Raw genomic sequence first — 18,563 nt, forward strand, 5'->3', positions numbered from 1 at the left:
CCAGTTAGCACTGACCCTGTTGATTCCTGGGCCTTCCGCATCCAATCCTCCTTGAGCCCTATGAATCCCCTTTAGGGCACAACTGTAGTTAGGGTTTTTTTTTTTTTTTTTTCCCTAGTTTACCTTCCTTTCTTTGGGTGACTGCATCCCAGTGTTCCTCGGAGACCCTTTCCCCGGCTCTCAGCCTGGGTAAAACTGGATTCTCTCCTGCCCTCAAGCACTCACCCTGGCCACACTGCCGGGGGACGTAGCCAATCAGAAGCTTCTCTTGTCCAGGACTGGCTCCAGCTTGGAAACATGGTGGCAGCACAACAATGAGACTCACTTTTTCTACAGGGGTTGCCAGCTTCTGGGAGCAAGTGGAGCCTCCACGTGCATGGCGGTTGCCTAAGAATGAGGTCACCCCACAGACAAGTGGGCCTGAGAGAGGGTGCCAGGAGGGCACCCAGCCTTCCAGCCATTTGTGACACTCAAAAGGTATCTCACTGTTTAACGCTGCGGAGACTAATATTTTCCTCTTTGCTTACCCATGCTCTAAAGTTGGGGTTTTGTCATTTACAAACAACAGATTTCTGACTAACAGCACCTGGGTAATATTTATTCTATCTTCTTCCCCTCTGTTCTCACCCTCTATGTCCTAGTTCAAGCCTCGTCATTGGCCTTGGCATCTCTCCCCTGGGTTATTGTACCAGATCAACTAGTAATTACAAGACAATCACAGTAGTAGTTGAATACCTGCTACTTCCACGCACCTCCTATTTATTACAGTGACCCCGCAAATTGATATTCTCATCTTCCTGATGAAGAGACCGAGTGCCAGAGGGATAAGGGATGGTTAGCAGGCAGCAGGGCTAAGATTGAGTCTCAGATGGTCTGACTCCAAAGTGCATATGCTCTTAGATCACAGCCTCATCCTGCTTCATTTACCTCCAGATAGACCTTGTTTTTCCCACAATGATAGCATATTTTTAGGGTAGGAGCACTTCAGTCCTTTGGGAGCACAAAGCCACGAGTGTAGCCAGACTGTCCAATATCCTGAACTCCATTGACACTTTCTGGGGGCACTGCCTCTTCTTCATGGTGCATCATTTTTCTTCTGCCTTCATTTTCCATTCCCCCAATTTCTATACTCATCTTTCATTTTGCTGCCCTGCTCTCGTTGGCTGGGCTTGGGTGGCCTACCGATCACCGCATAATCACTGAGGTTAGCTGTGCTCTCTGGGTGCGTTGCCTTGAGTCATGTGCTCTGTCCCGGGTCTTGGTCAGTCCCACCCAAACCAGATGGGTGGGAAGGGGGAAGATGATTCCCCAGGGACAAGCTAAAGGGCCATTACCCAAAGGGGTGGCTGCTCCTTCTTACCCTCTGCCCAAGACCTCAGCCACAATCATGTACGTGCTTTCTCAGGGTGCCAAGCCCCAGGATGAGCACTGGCAGGACAAAGAGAGACTGAGTACAGACTTGTCAGTGATCCAGCTGGTGAGGAGTTCACTGTCGGAGAGTCAGTGTAATGTGAACGAACCACCAAAATGTTGTGGGCTGAGGCCATAGCCAGGGAAGCGTGGGGCACCGTGGGAGCCATTCATTTGGCTTGTGGATGGGGAAGGGGGCGTGGGAGAAGCCATATCGAGGGGGTAACAGATGAGCCGGGCCTCAAAGGGTGTGGCAGCTCTCCATCAGGATGGAGTGGTAGGGGAACAGCACTTCCGGCAGACGGGAACAGCATGAGCAGAGGCATGAGAAATCTGGTGCATTCTAGGAAGAGAGTATAGTTGGGTGGTAATGCAAGACAAGGAGGGGGAGGGAAATTTAGCCAGAGGAATAAAGGGAAACAAAGATATAAAATCAGTCATTGTTAGGGTGACTTTTCTTGGCCTTTTACCTAAGCCTTGCTTAGACAGCCCAAGAGGAAGTTGGTGCTTCCTCAATCCATGGCTTCCCTCGGGAGAGGAAGGGTTATTTCAGGACAAGATAAAGAAATGCCAGGGGAGCTGAGGGTGGAAGGGAGAGACCAAGACAGCCTGAAACCTGAGTCAGGGCAAATGGGGCTGGGAGGACGGTCAGGCCAAGGAAGGGACAGGTCAGTCACTGAACTCAATAACTCAATGACAAGGAAGGGACAGGTCAGTCACTGAACTTCCAGGCCAAGCCCTGCACTGGAGCTTAGGGATGCAGAAATCAGTAAAATAGGGCTCACAGACTGGCTGGAGAGACACACAAGAGGTGGCCAAGACAACAGAGTGGGCTGAGTTGTGTGGCTTGGGATGTCTAGCAAGGATCTTTGGGACACGAGAAGCACCCACCCCAGGCCAGAGACGTGGAAAAGTCCTCCTAAAACAGGGGACGCTGGAATTGGGCTTTGAAGAATGAATAGGAGTTCGCTGCCTAGAGAATGGGGAGCTCTCATAATTCCTGTATCCCCTCTTTTATTAAGATTGACCACACTCTAGCGACATGGCCAGTGTCTGCCTGACCTCCACAGGGATGGAGACTCTCTGTCTGGTTCATCGAGTTATATCCTAGACCTACAAGAGGGTCTGGTGTAAGGTGGGTGTTCTATAATGTGTGCGTGCAGAGAGACGGAGCCCGTGCAAAGGCTCAGTGGGGGTGCAGACAGAGGTGGCAGCAAAAAGTGTGGCTTGGGACAGGCAGGTGGAGCAAGAATGGTGGCCTTGATTGTTCATCTGAGTAGTTTGGAATTTTCTCCTCTAAATAGGGAGGGACATGATCAAATGTATATTAACCCATTTATTTGACAACTGCGTATGCAGCATCTACTACATGCCAAGTACTGTGTTCGACCCTAGGGATATCATGGGAGCGAGACCAACTCCTTCCTCATGGGAGCCAACATCGTCATGGAAAAGCGAAGCTGTAAGCAATGAAGAAATAGTATATCTTCAGCCAGGGACGAAATGCTAGGCAGAAAAAGAAAGAGGGTAAGAGGCTGAAGATTATTGAGAAGAGGGATGTTCCGTGCTGGATGAGGAACCCCTCAGATGGGATCGTATTTGCTGCAAGGAGCAGAAAACCTGGTTCGCCGTAGCCTAGTATATAGGAGTTTATTTATTTCTTACAATAGGATGTCCAAGAGGTAAGTGGGCCAGGGCTGGATGGCGACTCAGTGATGTCAAGAACCCACGTTCCTCCATCTTCCCATTCCACCTCGTTAGCCTTATCTCTGGTGCTGTAACTTCTTTCTTTCTCTTTTTTTCGTCTTCTTAGGGCCCCATCTGAGGCATGTGGAGGTTCCCAGGTTAGAGGCTGAATCAGAGCTGTAGCCGCCGGCCTACACCTCAGCCACAGCAATGCTGGATCTGAGCCGTGTCTGCGACCTCCAGCAACGCTGGATCCTCAACCCACTAAGCCCCACGAAGTGAGGCCAGGGATTGGATTTGCGTTCTCATGGGTACTAGTCAGATTCATTTCTGCTGAGCCACAACGGGAACTCCTAACTTTTCTCTTTTTAAGGAGGGGAATGAATTCAAGCATTTCATATTTATTTAAAAGTGCACAATTAAAAACACTTAAGTTGATGCTTCACTGACATGTAAATTTCTTCATCCAGAAAAAATTGGAAAACTCTGATGCTCACAAAAATGACTGGTATGGAGTTTTGGTGGTGGAAAATAGAGATAGGGCCAAAGCCACATCTGGATGATGTGATATATGATGAGATGGCACTGATGTGTGTGTGTGTGTGTGTGTGTGTACCTGTACAAGGTATTCAATCCTCATCCTGGGCTAATTCAGTGGAAGCAGGTATTCAAAGCCAGAAATGGCCATGGGAGTATAACCCTTGCCTCCCTCTCATCTCCCACAAAAAATCCTTACAAACATGTTAGGGAGAGCATCAGGCTTCCTAAATTGTATAGAATGGAACACATGGAAAAAGCTGATTGCAGTGGACAGTTGGTTAGCGAAAGGATCACTCTGGCATGGTGGGGAAGACGGATTTGAGGAGGTTAAGTCTGGAAGCAAGAGTCCTGGGGGAGATGGGGAAGCCCAGATTAAGGCAGGTGACAGGGATGCAGCTTTGAGAACTATAGGGGAGAATGCTGACATAGTGACAGTTCATGTAGAGCTCAGTGAAGGGCCACACTGAGGCAAGGGGACCCAGATGCAGCTGCAAGAATCGGCGAGCCACTCCCAAGTCCCCAGCAATATCAGGCCCCCCTTTGGAGAGTTGCTTCTACGAGGCAAATCCCAAGACGGCTTTCTGAATGCTAAGTTCCTGATGTCAGCCTGCCCTTCCCTTACTGGTGGAGCCAGCTAGTCGTGGAATCCAAACACCCACTGGGTACTGGGCATTCATTAGTGTCTTGGTAGCCAATGGCAAATCTATTTAAAACAAACAAACAAACAAACATGGCGGCCAATCTTTGGGGCGTTTGGGAGAACGCAGACCAGGCAACCCAGCCCTTGGGCCTGAGTCACTGGATACTTGAGCTGGTCACTGATTGGGGGCGGTTCCATTGAGAGGTGGTAAAAGTTGCTCTAAAAAATCTTGGGGCCATGAATATCATCTCTTTAGCAAGGAAGGGAGGTTGACTGGCATCACCCTTCCCCATAGATTATGACATTATTTTCCCTGAATGCAGCCAGCTAAACTGGTTTCAGGTAATCAAATATTCCACTCTGCTTGGGCCAGGCCCTGTTCTAAGTAGGGGAAAACAAGGCAGATGACAAAATCCCTCCACTCAGAATTCTGATGGGAGGAGAGTCTCCAAGCCCTCATAAACGCAGAGCCTCTAAAGGGTAGGCTCGTTGCTTCCTTTTGTTTTTCTGTATTGAGCAGTGTTCAGTTCTGTCCTTCATTGCGTAATTCACTCATAAGCCGTGCCCTCTGTTTCATCATCACCCACACAGTCGGAAGGAGACTGGGCGGACATGTGGCAGTCAGTCAGCCACAGGCAAAGGTATGGGTACCTCTGGAAGAATTAAGGATGGAAGTGCTGAAGCCCTAGAGGTGAAATGTCCAGAGATTAGTCAACTGACAAATAAGACCCAGGTTTCCAAATTCACAGGCTGAGGTGGTGTGAATTTTCTATCACCTGATGGTAAGGCTACCTTGTTCTTTAAAAAAAAATTTTTTTTTAAATTATTTTTATGGTATGGCATATGGAAGTTCCTGGGCTAAGGGTCGAATGGGAGCTGCAGCTGCTGACCTATGCCACAGCCACAGCCACAGCAATATCACATCCGAGCCTCATCTGCGACCTCTGCTGAAGCTTGTGGCAATATCAGATCCTTAGTCCACTGAGCGAGGCCAGGGATTGAACCTGCATTCTCACAGACGCTATGTCAGTTTCTCAACCTGCTGAGCTACAACAGGAACTCCAAGACCACCTGGTCTATGCTCCAGGCCAAGCTGGTGGCCCCAGGGTTGATATGTATGCAACACATGGTAAAGATATTAAGTGTTCAGCACTTGACAGGCCGCAAATCACTTTCACATTTGTTACCTCACTCCTTACTCCATGTCGACGGGCTAAATTTAGCAAATGAAGTTACAGGACACCCAGTTAAATGTGAATGCATCATTTGGAACATACTTTAAAAAAATCACTGAAAGGCAAATCTAGCTGGGTGTCTCAGTGTATTAGAGCTGCTATAACAAAATAGTATAGACTAGATGGCTTAAAAACAAACATTTATTTCTCATAGTTCTGGAGGCTAAGTCCAAGATCAAGGCACTGGTTCACAGATGGCCGCCTTCTCCCCGTGTCCTCACGTGGAATGGACAAAGGAGCTCCTGGGCATCTCTTTTATCAGGACTCACCCCATTTCTGAAGCCTCTGACCTCATAATCTAAGCATCCCCCAAAGACCCCACCATTGCCCGGGGCATTAGGATTCAGCACATGAATTTTGGTGAGCCACGAGCACTCAAATCTATAGCACTGGACGTTCTGTATTTTATCTTGCAATCCTAAGTCCACAATCCTCAGAGACAGGTACTATCGGTGTCCCCACTTGATTGCCTAAGGTCAATTTACCCAGAGGGTGACAGGACCCTCTCCTTTACTGGTCTCCGGGTTCACCTCTGGGTATCATCTTCAAGGCATCAAGGATGCGCCGGGGTGGAGTGTGGGGATCTTGGGGTTAGAAGGATGCACGGTGTAAGAGAAGGCCTTAGAGGGACCAGCGCCATGAGTTGTAGACCCCGTGGTCTTCATATTGGAAGGCGGAGAGGCGAGTGTTTCCATTCTTAGATGCAGCATGTTTTCGGTTTTGGTTACTCTACCAGGGCCTGGGCACCCCAGCCAACAAGGCTGAAAATGTAGGAAGCCATCTGGAGCTGTGAGCTGAGTCATAGGCCCAGAGGAAAAACAAGAACATCCTGACGGCAGAGCAGGGGGTGGGGAGAAACCTCCCTCCCTCGGGATCGAGGTGGGCTCTGGAAATAGAAACTGTTCCCTTTGAAGTGTGGTGACAGGATCACCACGAGACTGCAATCCCCTTCCTATGAAGCGCCTGCTGAATGCAGAGCTCTGTTCTGTGAGAGCGTCACTAAGTCAAGTGATGTAGCAGAAGTTTCTAGTTTTGGGGGTGGCTGGGTGGGTGGGTTTCGCATCTTGGCTCATCCTCTTACCACCCCCAGCCCTTGGGCAGTTCATTTAGACTTTCTGACCCTGTTTCGTCTTCACTAATAATGATCCTCATCTCCTTAAGACAGCGCGAGAGTTTGAATGACATCACATTAAAATTTTTGTTTTAAATTTTTATGAAAGTATAGTTGATTTACATTGTTGTGCCAATTTTTGCTGTGTAGCAAAGTGACTTAGCCATATATATATATATATATGGGGTTTTTAATATTCTTTTCCATCACAGTCTTCCCCAGGAGATTGGATAGAATTCCCTGATGATGCGGTAGGGCCTTGTTGTTTATCCTTTCTAAATGTAATAGTTGGCATCTACTAGCTCCAAACTCCCAGCCCATCCCACTCCTTCCTCCCTCCCCCTTGGCAACCACAAGTCCGTTCTCTATGTCCATGAATCTGTTTCTGTTTTGTAGATTGATTTGTGCCATATTTTAGATTCCACACATAAGTGATTTTTACGGTATTTGTCTTTCTTGTCTTTCTCTTTCTGACTTACTGCACTTAGTATGATACTTTCTAGTTGCATCCATGTGGGTGCAAATGCCATTAGTTCATTCTTTTCTTGGGCTGAGTAATATTCCATCGTGTATATGTACCATGTCTTCTTAATCCATTCATCTGTCGATGGACATTTAGGTTGCTTGCATGTCTTGGCTATTGTGAATAGTGCTGCTATGAACAGAGGAGTGCATGTATCTTTTTGAATTTTAGTTTTGTCTGAATAAACGCCCAGGAGTGGGACTGCTAGATCATAGGGTAGTTCAATTTTTAGTTTTCTGAGGAACGTGAATCCTGTTTTCCAGAGTGGTTGTACCAATTTACATTCCCACCAGTGGTGCAGGAGGGTTCCTTTTTGTTCACACCCTCTCCAGCATCTGTTATTTGTAGACTTATTAACGATGGCCATTCTGACGGGTGTGAGGTGGTACCTCCATTTTAGTTTTGTTTTGCATTTCTCTAATAATTAGCAATGTTGAGCATCTTTTCATGTGTCCACTGGCCATGCGTATGTCTTCTTTGGAGAAATGTATATTTAGGTCTTCTGCCCTTTTTTAAATTGAGTTGTTTAGGGTTTTTTTTTTTTGGTTTGTTTCTGTTGTTGTTTTTAGCAATTCTTTGGTCCCAGGCATTCTGTGAAGCACTTTACATGTTTTGGATTCTCAGAGAAATTCTTTCAGGTCAGTACTATTATAATCCCATTCTACAGATGGGAAAACTGAGGTTCAGAAGGATTCAATATCTTGTCCAAAGGCACAGAGCCAGTAGGTAGCAGGGTAGAGGTTCTGACTCTTCCAAAAGTCCTGACTATCCTACAGTAGACCAGATCCCAGAGGGAGAAAAATCCTCAGTTGGAGATTTCAACTCATTCAGGCACAAAGGTATCTAAATAGTACAGGGCGGTGAGATGATGAAACGCCAGAGGAGAGGCTGGTAATCACAGTGACAGCAGTTCTGGGCTGGGAGGGGCTTCTTAGAAGGTGGGGGTCTAGTTGCACTAGACCTTGGGGAGGGAGATGGAGGCGGGTATACAGAAGGCAGGCAGCAGAGGCACACAGGACTTGGCCAGGTATAGGCAGGGTTCAGCAAGAGGCCAGCTGGCTGAGCCCAAGGCATGTTTTGGAAGCAAAAGGAGGAATATCTGGTTGGGACAGCGTCTTGCTGGGCTGGGCTGTCATTAGTTTCCAGAATGATAAACTGCTCGGCCTGACCAAGGTGATTTCTAGCCTTGGTGCATCACTGCTTAGAGGATTCCTACACAGCCTGTGCTGGGTCTCGTCAGCACTGCTCGAAGGTGTGCACCTATCGTTGGAAAGAAAGAAGGTTTCTGCAGAGTCAGTGGCATGACCTATCTTGCCCAGTGAGGGGTAGTGGTGGGAATAAATGATTATATTTGTTTCTATGTGTTTTTCTATAATTCCCAAACTTTTGCCATTAGAAACAAACAATACTTTCTCTTGGAAAAAAAAAAAAAGAAAAGAAAACTCGCCAGAGAACAATGTGAGCTAATGGCAGCCATCTACTTGAGATCCAAGAATAAAAGATTTTGGGAAGTTCTCATTGTAGCTCAGTGGGTTAAGAATCCGACTAGTATCCATGAGGATGTGGGTTCAATCCCTGACCTTGCTCAGTGGGTTAAGGATCTGGCATTGCTGCAAGCTGTGGCATAGGCAGGTGCAGCTCAGATCCGGGAGTGCTGTGGATGGGGTGTAGGCCAGTGGCTGCTGCTCCCATCCCACCCCTAGCCTGGGAACCTCCATGTGCAGCACGTGTGGCCCTGCAAAGAAAAAGACAAGACTTTTGCCCATGCCATCTCATTGGACTTTTGCAATAACTCCGTGAGTTAAGTCAGACCATTTTAATTAGCTCTGTTTTGTAGGTGAGGAAGTTGAGGTTGAAAGGTGCAGAGGCTCTGGCAGAAAATGTCAGAACTGGGAGCAGAAACAGCCCTTGCCCGGGTTGGCTGATTTTTGCCACGCAGCCCTGGCCTCTGGGCGAGTCCACCTTAGATATATCCAGATACACTGAGGCCCCGGGAAGGAGTCCATGGGATTACTCCTCCCCCATGGGGGAAGGCAGGGAGGGACCTACAGCCCCCAAGTGCAAATGGCTAGCACAAGAGCACGCATGTGCAAAAAGAGGGGCCCTGCTCACATGGGAGATACTCGATAAGCATTCGTTAATTAATGAAACAACTTGCGTTCAGGAAAATGCCACTCGCTCTCAGGAGGTGGTTTAGCTGACTTCACAATTTGGTAGCTCTCTGATCTTAGGTTAATTATTCTACCTTCCAAGCCCCAAGTCCTTCTCTATAAAAATGGAGATAAGATCTGTACTTGCTCACCTCTGTAAAGTGTGATGGTTGGGGGCAGGCTCTGGAGCCAGGCAGCCTGGGCTTGAATCTGCTTCTGCCCTGTTCTAGCTATGACCTGGTGGACTTCTTGATACCTCAGTTTTCTCATCTGTAAAATGGGACTAGTAATACTTCTCTCCTAGGCTTGATGTTAGGATTAAACGAATGGCTAGAGTACTCTGGAGAGGTCTCAGCACCACAGTATGTGCTCCTTACATGTCAGATAACATTAGCATTAACATCATAGGCAGGTTGAAAGGATTCAGAGAGAAGCTTTCAGAAGCACAGAACTTCGCACAGGGCACCAATAACTGGGAGCTGCTGCTATTGCCCGTTCGTGATCACTGCATCCACGGTTTTTCATAGAAAACATGTAAATTCACTGTGCCTCTTTTTGTTTTGAAAGGAGACCCCTTACCCACCAGGAGAGTCCGTTGCCAAGTTAAGCAATAGTTCTACTCTCTCTCATCTCAAGAAGTTTCTGTCTGTTTAAGGTCATGAGAAGAATTCCCTGGCATTTTCCAGTGTCTCTGTCTCTAATTCATTCAAAGAGTTACTTTAAAAATTTCAGGCTTGACATTTGTTTAATGACATGAATTGGAGCCTGGGGTGATGGTACCTCTGACCTCCACCCCTGTTTTCAAGCTTCGGTTGTTTGAGGACCACCAATAATTGTGCAACAGCTCTGTACCACTGGGTCTAGCCTGCCATTATTTTTCTTTAATTTGTCTCATATTTACAACTCAAAATAATTTATTCAAAAGGGAAACATACTCATTGCCATAAATGGCAAGCCAATGCCACCTGCCACAGATAGAAGCTACTCGTAAAAAGAAGTACCATGAACATAAAGCACTCTGATCGAATTCTAGAGGAAGAGGGTTGCCCATCAAAGACTCTGAGTCCGTAAGATTTCCATTTCGAAGTGAGATCTGGGAGACCGTGAAAGACCTCTTAATACCAAAGTGAGATTGTCTTCTTGGTGTGATAAGGAGGCTTGAAAGAGAATTTCAAGTGGAAAAGCTCTCTAGTTACATGATTCAATGTTGTATTTCCATGTCTATTCACCTTCTAGAACTTTCTCCTACTCACCAGGGGCCCCTCCTATGTGATTCAGTTCCTAATTGAAAAAAGCTAAGGAGGAAACAGCCCACCCTTGACTTCTCCCTTATTAGGTTATTTTAGGAAGATTTGTAGCCCCCTCTGACACAAGGGAGCCTAATTAGAGCCTAATTGATGATTTCCAAGCCCCCAAAGTGTGTGTGGCTGCCCATCAATTTTTTCTCACCTGCTGATGGGGCAGGAGTGAAATCCACCCAGAGGATGGCCTCGTGGAATGGTTTGGGTCCCTGCATCTCCATGAGGAGCAAAGATGTGGGATTCACCGCGGAGCCACAGATGCATTCACGTTTCCTGAAGGTGGTGCATTTTCCGCATGTTGAACTGAGCGGATGGCTGTGCTTGGCTTGCAAAAGGAAGCAGCCCAAAGCCCTCTCTGCCCAGCCTAGATCCTAGGAAGAGATGACAAAATGACTCCCTGACTTCAGGTTTTGCCTCCTTGTTCAGCAGCCCCTGCAAACATTTCCTTCATCAGAGAGCCTGGGAGGAGCTGCCGAGGCATCTCTCCTAAATGGTTTCTCTTTTCCTGTTAAGATCTGCCACACCTGTGCCACATCCAGATTCCTGACATGGGGAGTTCCTCCTGTGGCTCAGCAGAAACGAATCTCACTGGCATCCATGAGGACACAGGTTCGATCCCTGGCCTTACTCAGTGGGTTAAGGATCCGGCATTGCTGTGGCTGTGGCGTAGGCCACCAGCTGTAGCTCTGATTAGATCCCTAGACTGGGAACCTCCATATACCAAAGGAGTGGCCCTAAAAAACAAAACAAAACCAAAAAAACCACCAAACCCCCAAGATTCCTGACACGCAAGCCCCACTCCTTTCTGCTTCTCATCTGCCTTTGCAGCTCTGGCTGCTGGACTGTCCTTCCTGGAAACTGCTGGCAGGCTAGTTCCCTGGCACATAGTAGGCACGAAGAAATTGACTGAATGAAAGGATGTGTCTTCCGCTGAGCTGTCTGTACACTTTGACAAGTAGTTCTGGAATGTCAGGGACAAAAGATACTTGAAGGCTTTCTAGATGCCAGGTCCTGGTTGGGTGACCACTGTCTTGATTTGCTGGGGATTTTCTCAGCACTGGAAGTCTAAGAACCAGGAAACTCCTGGGACAAAGGCAAATCGGGAGGGCTGGTCATCATGCTGGTTTAGATGATACATGCTCAATCTCGGTGGGACCTCTGGCATCGTGGGAGAGGATGACATTAGTTCTCTCACAAAGAAATAAGTAATTACAAACTCTGATGAATGCAAAAAGGAAGGCGGCCCTGAGCTAAGTGCTGTGCCTACGAAGAGGCAAAGGCATGGTCCTGGCCCTGGAGACAGATTGCAGGAGGAGAGAGACACACACGGCTTGTTGATCATCAGGTACCCGGTGCCATGGATCAGAAGCCTGCACTCTCCCTGTTGGCAATGCGCCGTTTCTATTTTAAGTGAGGTTGCAAGCACCAGAAACCCACTCTGGTAAATTAAATAGATATACATCTACTGAAAGGGCGTTACAGGGAAAAGCTGAAAAACTAGGTCTTGGAAGAGAGAGAAACAACATGCTTCTTAGGGAGTTGAGAGAGTAAGAAATACTCCAGAACAAAAGAGCATGCTTTGTTCCGTTTCCATTAGAAAAACTGACTCGAGCCATTCTCTGCCCTTGGGTGTCTCTGCCCAATATTCTAATTCCAGGAAGAAAGAATTTGACAGCCAAGTCTGGGTCTCAGGCCCGCCCCTCTACTAGGCTCGGGAGGCACCGTGATTAGAAATGTCACCAGAATCATTTGCCATGGGGCCTGGGGGCCGGGTGGTTGCTAATGGAAACGGAAGGGCCAGGATGCTGGGAAGGTGAGGGCCCTAGTCACCTGCTCTCTCCTCTTATGAAGTGGTCCAGATGCCACTTTCCCTACGGCTTCCTGTACTGTGGTCACTGCCTTCCAAGGAGCTCTCTGCTGGCCTTCTGTCCAGAACATTCTGTTACCATGGACAGCCTCATGCTGACGGCTGTCTTATCCAGCCACCTTGACCATGACTACCTGGGAGCATGCACTGTGTGCCTTAGGCCCAGCTGGTGCCATTCCTGGCACAGAGATGAAACTCTGTAAACGTCACTGAGGACTTTCTAGAAAGTTCTAAGGAGCACACTGCCCTCCAGCCAAACCGGTCTTCTTTCTGCTCCTCACATACTCTGCTTGCCTTATTATCCCTTCCACCCATTTCCCTGCTTTGCGGACCTCATGGCTCAGCAGTTCTATAATCAGGGGAGATTTTGTCCTCTAGGGATATTTGGTGATGTCCAGAGACAGTTCTGGGTGTCACACTGGAGAGGGGGCTGCGACCGGCAGCCTTGGGAGCAGGCTAGAGAGGCTGGTAAACAACCTAGAAAGCATGCACAGGGCAGACCCCACAGCAAGGACTGATCAGGCCCCAAGTGTCCCTAGTGCTGGGGCAGAGGCGTCCAGCGGCGTGGCTGAATGCCACGTCTCTGCTCACAGGTCCTCCATGCCAGAAGGGCCTCCCTGACCATCCACCCATCACTCTCTCTTTAACCCCCTATTGCATTTTCCTAAAATGATTGTGCCTGTGTAGTCAGTTGCTTGTTTGGGGTTCATGCCCTCCAAGAGAAGGACAGTCCTAGGAGAGTGGCCCTCCGAGGGCTTTGTTCCCAGCTGGTAGCCCAGCATGGCAAATGGTACCTAGCACACGTGGGCAGCTCAATACAAACATGTTGAAAGAGAGTTTAATGAAGGAGCGTAGCCTCAGGGCCCCCAAACGCAGAGGGCAGAATGCTCGGCTGCGAAGCCCACTTTTGTGGGGCTGGCCACCTTGGGGCGCATTTGTTTATTTCTCCAGCCAGTTGGAATTTAGCCTTTGGCAGATTCCTGAGGTCTTCTGGACCTCAGTTTCTGCATCTGTCAAGTGGGGCTATGGTTATTGGCCCTTTCCTTGCAGAGGTGTGTTGGGGATGAACTAAATCAACCCCCCGAACACTTAAGAAAATGCCTGCCTCAGAAGAGCCTCAGTAAATGTCATCTCTCATCACCGTCATCCCCATGACTTGGCTGGAGTAGGCGGTGAAGATGAGAGAATGGGCTCTGGGGCCCTCCCAGAAGATTAGGGGATTAATGCAGCTTGCAAGGCCAAAGCTGTCCCCACTTGGTTTTGCCAGCTTCTGCTCCATCCACGAAATAAACCGGATGAAGCCTTTATCCATCTCTTGTTTTGAAAAGGAGGCTGTCAGAGACTGTGGATTTAATGTGGCAGATGGTGCTGTCCTTGCATTAGGAAACCAAAGGAGGAAATTAAAGTGCTCGTTGCAACAGATATGGGCCAGCGGGGGTAGAGGGCAGGGGGTGGGGCACGAAGGAGGCCAGAGGAGATGTTTTATCAGTTGGACAATGGCTATTCTTGAGGGTAGCTGGAGTCCTAGAATAACATAATTTTAGAGCTTAAAATAATTTTAGGCTATCTCCTGCATTTTATATAGGCAAATAAAGCCCAGAGAAGTGACCCCCAAGTTCACACAGCCAGTTGTTGGCAGAGCAAACCACACCTCGTTTTATTGAACAGGGTTATTTTTGTTGCCCCAGGCCGAGGCCAGTGGCAGCCTCTGTCTCAGGGCATCCTGACTTGGGCACCTCTACTCTGGAGAGAACAAGGCACATGCCCCCCCTGTCTCTTCCCAGAACAGCAGAGGGAGTATGAGCCAGAGCCCTGGAGCTATTCTGTCTGGGCCCTCGACCTCAGTTTGCTCATCTGTAAAATGGGAATAAAACAGCCCCTACCTTGCAGGGTCACTGTGAGAATTTGATGAGTGATTATCATGTAAAGTATTTAATCACGGGCTGGGCACCTAGTAAATGCTCTATGAAATGTTCTTATTATGGCCCCAGAATTGACGTTAGGGTATAGCTGTGCCTGGGTTGTGAGCCCCTCAGAGGCTGTTTCCAGCTATGGGACATCTTTTGTCCCCTATGCCTTACCAGGCAACCGACGCCTGCCTGGGGCTCAGCAAATGGTAGTGGCTGACAACTGGCCCCCTGAGGGACACCCATTTCTGAGTTGGCACCATGAAGCACCAGGAAATGCCGCCAGCAATGCATGTGACTTTTGTTGCTGGTTTAGACTTTAATCCTAAATGGATAAAGCAACCCTGCCCAGTGGTGAACCATCTCGTGATGAGGGCTGTGTTTGTTTTCCCAGCCTTTCTCAGTAGCACAGAATTTTTCCCCAACTAGCTGTGGGCTATTTGCATTTAAATTGGTTTTCTCTCATTACAGAAATCTCTTAGGTCAGCTGGAGTTTCCATTTTCCTCAGCATCAGTCTGGAAGCTCCATTTCTTGCTCAGGGTCCCTCAGGCCTTCCTTCCTCTCCCTGACAGTGAGATGTGGTCACTTATGCTCATTGTGGAGGCCAGATAGCTTGAGAAAGTCACCCAAATCCTGGGAGAGCTTGGTGTGCTTCTCCCAGGAGAAGGTGGGGGCCGGGGGGTGGGGGTGGGGGAGCTGGAAGATTCTGGTCCCTGTGCTCACAGGAAGGAGACAGCTTCAGGATCTAAGCCTCGTTTTCTCATTTTTTTTCATAAAACATCCATTGACTAAGCATGATGCTGGGTGTATCACGTATGGAATGCAGAGATCAATAAGATGCATTTACTGCCTTCTGGGAGTTCCTTGTCTAGTAAAGGAGAGAGAAAAGCAGAGGAATACAAAAAATCATTACACAGTCAAATAATTGCTTTGATAAGGATCAGGATAGATTCCAGCCAGAGAAGAGGCTTGCAGACAGTGCACAGGCATACACATGTGCATGTACACACTAGCTAATGTGTTTATAGTACTTACCATGCGGTCAGGCATCTTTCTAAGCAGATAATTTATTGTTTATATATATACACACACACTCACATATACACATATACCTATATCAACATTATGTATTTATATATATATTTTTATTGTGCTATGCTTTATTGTTCTTCCCAGATACCGTGTTTTTTATAAATTGAAGGTTTGTGCCAACCCTGTGCCAAGCCAAGTCTACTGGTGCCATTTTTCCAATAGCATCATTGTTTTTAATGGCCATACCCGTGGCATATGGAAGTTCTCTGGGCCAGGAACTGAATCTCAGCTTTAGCTGTGATCTACACTGCAGCTGTAGGTGCTAGGCTGATAATTAAACCCACACCTCCACAGCGACCTGAGCCACTGCAGCCAGGTTCTTCAGCCACTGTGCCACAGCAGGAACTCCAGCACCATTTTTTGAAATTAAAATACGTGCATTGTTGACAGTTCCTGTTGTGGCTCAGTGGCTTAAGAATCTGACTAGTATCCATGAGGATGAGGGTTTGATCCCTGGCCTTGCTCAGTGGGTTAAAGGACCACGTTACCGAGAGCTGCTGTGTAGGTAGCGGTCGCAGCTCGGATCCGCTGTTACCGTGGCTGTGGCGTAGGCTGGCAGCTGCAGCTCCAATTCGACCACTAGGTTGAGAACGTCCATATGCTGTGGGTATGGACACAAAAAGACAAAAAAGAAAAAAAAGATATGTACATTGTTTTCTTAGAATAATGCAATTACACACTACAGTATAGTGTAAACATAGTTTACACTCACTGGGCCATCAAAAAGTCTGTGTGACTCATCTTATTGCACTATCTGCTTTATTGCACTAATCTGGAACCAAACCTGCAATATCTCCAAAGTATGCCTGTACATACATACATGTATTATACATAATATGTAAATATATATTTACTAATATAGTAATTCAGTCTTCACGACAGGCCATAAAGGAAGTGCTCTGTTATCATTGTTTTCCAGATGAGGGAAATGAAGCACAGAAAGATGAAATCATTGCCCAAGGTCACTGCTAATACACTGTGCAGCTAGACTTGAACCCTCACGGTCTGGCTCCAGAGCCTGTGCTATTCATCCTATGTTATGACCACACCTGACAAAGATGTGCTTTTGTGTTTTCTAGTCTAGTTCATCTTTCAAGAAGAGCTAGTCAAGATCCACTACGCTGCCATTCTAACCCATCTATAGGCTGTGAACTGTGGTTTGTGAAGAGTGAATTGAACTGTGGGAGTGCCCACGTCTGCCTGAGAGAATCAGGGAGGGCAAAACAGGGAGAAGATGCTGGTGGTGGATTTGAACGATGACGAGGATTTTTCCAGATGAGTAAGAGGACGATCAGAGCTACATCCTGAAGAACAAGACTGGGCTGATCCCCAAAGTATGAGCGAGTGTGGAAGTCTAGGTCTGGAAAGCCCCACATTGTGCGATGGTGCTCAGGTGAGATGTAGGCGGCGCAGGTGGCAAGGCATGGGACTGGCCACCCAAGCCTTTTGGCCAAGACCAAACCATAACAGGACCTGAATGTCATGTTCATGGCCTGAGGGCCAGACTAGGATAGGGGCATAGCTGGTTAGAAAGATCACTCTGGCTCTGATGGAGGAGGCTCTCTCTGGACAGGGAGGCGAGAAGACAGTATAATCAAGAGATGGAACCGAGAAGTCAAAGAGCAATAATTGATTGGGTGTAATCAATAGGGTTAGATGGTTTTGGTTTTGTTTTTGTTTTTCCTGCACAGAGGCACTCCTGCTGCTCAGTGATGTGTTATGGAGCTGCATCTACCCAGAGAAGATATCCTTATCTAATTCACCCAGACACCTTAGCGGCTGGTGGAAGCCCTTGCCTGTGATAATCGAGAGGGGCAGGGACAGTGGCACTTGAGGAAGAGATGGGGCGCTGAATGTACGAGATAGAGTGGAGCAAAGTGACGTGGTCTTGGCGATCAACTCGATGTCAGGGACAAGGGAGATTGAGAGATGGAATGGTACTCGTGTACTGGTTAAGCTTAATCAGGTTTAACCGTACTTCAAACTAACACCAGGGGATGGAAAACTTTCCCCCTAAAGGAGCAGAGAGAAAATAGCTTAGACTTTGCAAGCCCTGTGGTCCCTGTTGCAACTGCTGAACTCTGCCATTATAACACAAAAGTAGCCATAGACAATACGTAAGTGAATGGGTGTAGCTATGTTCCAATAAAACTTTATTTATAAAAACAGGCTAGTGGGCCAGATTTGGCCTGAGGGCTGCTGTTTGCTGACCCTTGCTCTGTGCCATGAGGTGGCCCATGCACCAAGTAATACTGACCAGGTGCATTAGGTGACTGTTAGGGGAGAGAGGGGCTCATACCTCATCAGGTATAGACCTTATATCTCTCCTTGAGTGATGCCCACCTGATCACAAAAACTCATCTGAAAGGGCAGAGTAATTCTGACATCTTGCTCTGGGAGCCCAGCTCCGGCAGGACGGAAGCAGACATCTCAATGCAGATGCTCAGTCTCTGTTACAGTCACAGTGGAGGTTCTGGACTGATAATTCCAGTGGTTACACATACAACACGACAGAAACACCAGCTCACCTCCATTGAATCCTCACCCTACACCAGACTCTGGGTCAAGGGCTTTACTTGAATGACCTCCTTTAATGCTGGCAAAAGTTGGTGAGGCAGATATGTACTATTTTTGTGTGTTTGTTTTGTTTTTTATCTTTTTTTTTTTTTTTTTTGTCTTTTTTGCTATTTCTTTGGGCCACTCCCACGGCATATGGAGGTTCCCAGGCTAGGGATCGAATTGGAGCTGTAGCCGCCAGCCTATGCCAGAGCCACAGCAACGTGGGATCCGAGCCGCGTCTGCAACCTACACCACAGCTCACGGCAACACCGGATCGTTAACCCCCTGAGCAAGGGCAGGGATCGAACCCGCAACCTCATGGTTCCTAGTCGGATTCGTTAACCACTGCGCCACAACGGGAACTCCCTTTTTTCCATTTTTAAAAAAGTTTTATTGATGTACAGCTGACTTACAATGTGGTGGTCCTCTCTGCTGTGCAACAGAGATTCAGTTAAACATATACACACATCCATTCTCTTTCAGATTCTTCTCCCATATAGGTTAGCACAGAATATTGAGCAGCGCTCCCTCTGCTGTGAAG

The 18,563-nt window shown here is 47.7% G+C and overlaps 2 long non-coding RNA genes across 12 annotated transcripts in view; one reads left to right on the forward strand and one right to left on the reverse strand.

The window, feature by feature from the left end:
* Positions 1-18,154, forward strand: part of LOC106508163 — a 28,155-nt gene extending 10,001 nt beyond the window's left edge. Inside the window, exons 4-6 of one of the 2 annotated variants that reach the window (XR_001304769.2) lie at positions 337-477; positions 2,806-3,092; positions 16,543-18,154. This is a non-coding gene — a long non-coding RNA (uncharacterized LOC106508163). Of the gene's footprint in view, positions 1-336; positions 478-2,805; positions 3,268-16,542 lie in introns of those variants that run through there. The other variant, XR_002339643.1, reaches the window with a different exon arrangement.
* LOC102164818 overlaps positions 1-18,563 on the reverse strand; it is a 230,832-nt gene that overhangs the window by 82,593 nt on the left and 129,676 nt on the right. The gene's annotated exons all lie outside the window — the stretch shown is intronic.

The sequence above is a fragment of the Sus scrofa genome, chromosome 16 (genome assembly GCF_000003025.6).
Source record: "Sus scrofa isolate TJ Tabasco breed Duroc chromosome 16, Sscrofa11.1, whole genome shotgun sequence".
Lineage (NCBI taxonomy): Eukaryota > Metazoa > Chordata > Mammalia > Artiodactyla > Suidae > Sus > Sus scrofa.